Genomic DNA, 2,872 nt, shown 5'->3' on the forward strand with positions numbered 1-2,872 from the left:
ATTACATTAATTAAAGTAATTTTTTTATGTATTATTTTTTGTTATTCTTAATTAATTAATTGGGAAAAATCATATTACTTATTAAATTAAATTAATTACAGCTAATGTGCTAATATATTTACTTTATTGTTATTGTTAATTAATAATTAATTGGTAATTAAATAATATTAATTAATTTTGGGTAAAGGAGTATTTTTAGGGTTCAGGGTCAGTTTTCAGTTTTTGGGTAAAGGGGTATTTTTAGGGTTCAGGATCAGTTTTCAGTTTTTGGGTAAAGGGGTATTTTTAGGGTTCAGGATCAGTTTTCAGTTCACGGGTAAAGGGGTATTTTTAGGGTTCAGGGTCAGTTTTCAGTTTTTGGATAAAGGGGTATTTTTAGGGTTCAGGGTCAGTTTTCAGTTTTTGGGTAAAGGGGTATTTTTAGGGTTCAGGGTCAGTTTTGGGTTTTTGGGGTACAGGGATATTTTTAGGGTTCAGGGTCAGTTTTGGGTTTTTGGGGTACAGGGATATTTTTAGGGTTCAGGGTCAGTTTTGTGTTTTTGGGGTACAGGCGTACAGGGTAAAAATAAAAAAAAATTACATTAAATCAATTAAATGAAATTAAAAAAAAAAAAATTACTTTAAATTATTAAGTGTTTTATTTATTTTAAATGTATATGTATTAGTTTTAATTTTGTTTTAATATTTTTATTTAATATTTGTAAAATTATATGTATTTTAAAATTATTTTTACATTATTATTAATACATTTAAAAAAACGATATTTTTAATTTCGATATTTTTGTGCTACCATATTATTTTTTCGATATTTTTGTACTTACCTTTATGAAGATATGACTCCGATATTTTTGATGTCGATATTTTTGTGCCGATATTTTTGTATTTCGATATTCTGTCTGTCGATATTATGTCAGACATTCAGCGCAGACCATGGAAATCCTTGGCAGTTTGCCAACAAGAGCCAGCATCCCAACACAGCCTGTCATGTGCTCAATAGTGACATTGTCGCATTCATACACTCAAGGACTGTTGCACAGGGCTTTTAATGTGACATGTGCAATTCATGCGTGTTTAACCACATGAACACCAGTCCATGACAACATACCCACGCTAACTCTATGTACCAACAGAAGTTATCTTCCCCTGAATGAGCGCAACTGTTGCGGCCACAGGACAGGAATCACGTATATAGGAACTGTTGCACAACGTGTTCCTTGCTGTAGCAATGTTCTCTTCACTCCCCCATATGTGATTGTGGATATTTATTTGTGGCCTCACATTCCCACAGCGAAAGCATGCACAAATCAGTGTGCAGGCACAATAGGCTTCTGTTTGGACAAGTAGTCGCTCCCACACCAGCCCGGAGACCTTCGAAATCCAGGTGTCTTGACAGTCCCACGCGATTCAGTCATTGCTGAACACAGCACTCCCATTTTGTTCTAGGTGAACTGACACACACATTATTGATAGCATCTGACACTGAAGGCCGTTGCACACTTTTTTCGAACTTGTGGGATCAGGCCTTGTCCCATTGTTTCATGCTATTTCTGGTGCCCTACTGGGTGTCATTCCTCCAGTTTACATACTGCATTTAGCGGTTACAGATCATTACTTTGGCTGTATAGCTCAACGCTGGTTCTGAGATATCTCTCATGCCTTGTCTGACCATTCTGTGGTCTAGGCCAACCCCGGTCAGTTGCAACTGTACTGTGACCGCATGCAGCTTCTCTTTGGATGTGCCCCATTAGCTGTGCTTTGCATCAGATTTAGGCTAATTTTCCGCTATGCGTATATCACCTGTGAGCAACCTGTGTTCTAGTGTCACAGATGCTTCAGTGATACACGTTTATGGGAAGCCTTTCAATGTGTCGGACAGTCTGCCAGCTGCCCCTGTGCAGTTACACAATGGCTACTGTGCCATGCCTATATCGAACCTCTCCCAGGTTGCTCCTTCCAACCTTATGGTGTGAGGAGCACATCTGTTCCTTCATAATGCTGGATTGGATAGAAGTCCTTTTTGCTGAAGTTGATTTGGATCGTCTTTTGGAACTGATTGCCTTCAAAGCTGGCTGTGCCTTCTTTGATTTGTAACTACTTAACAGCAACAGGAACTAATTCAATATCCTTTTGCCTTTTTCAAACCTACTGACAGGAATTGTAATTCAGCTCTCTGACTTTTTCCCTGTCTGCATTAGCTTTGACTCTGCTGTCCTCTGTCGTCTGTTTCGCTTGGTACCACAGAACTGAACAATGGGAGGCTGTCATTTAACCGTCGTGGACATTGGCATGAGCCCGGCTTACATTATGCAGCTGTAGTGCACTAATATTATATAAATAGTGGTTTTGCAAGTACCTTAGTATATGTCTGTCCCATGAGAAGTGTCCGCAGAGCTTGTCCTCTGCTCGTTCCCGGGGTACTGTCTGAAAAATCTGTCTGTGGTCGGAGAACATTGTCCCTTGTCATTCTGGTCTGGTCTGGCCCTAGCACCCAGACTCAACACAGAGTCACAGCAGCTAGAGGACAATGATGCCTTTTAGATGTCATGGGCAGGCAGGCTAGATGCCCCACACTTGGAGAGTGATCAATCCAGTGATGAGATAGACACAGCACATGTAATGTACATTGCACCATGTATAGGCTGAGGAAAGGGGTCTGCTGACAAAGCCCAGAGACCAGGGAAATTTCATTAAACTCCTTCCTGCCAGGGATGGGGGGCTATGCTTGTAGGACTCCGTCCAGAGGGATTATAGATGTGACATCTTGCTTAATGTGATATGGATGTGTCAGTATGGTAACTGGTTTTCTACTCATGCATTTTCAGATTGTTGTGGCACGTATGTTGCATGTTTTGACACTGTAGTACGAAATGCA

The sequence above is a fragment of the Lissotriton vulgaris genome, chromosome 3_2 (genome assembly GCF_964263255.1).
Source record: "Lissotriton vulgaris chromosome 3_2, aLisVul1.2, whole genome shotgun sequence".
Classification (NCBI taxonomy): domain Eukaryota; kingdom Metazoa; phylum Chordata; class Amphibia; order Caudata; family Salamandridae; genus Lissotriton; species Lissotriton vulgaris.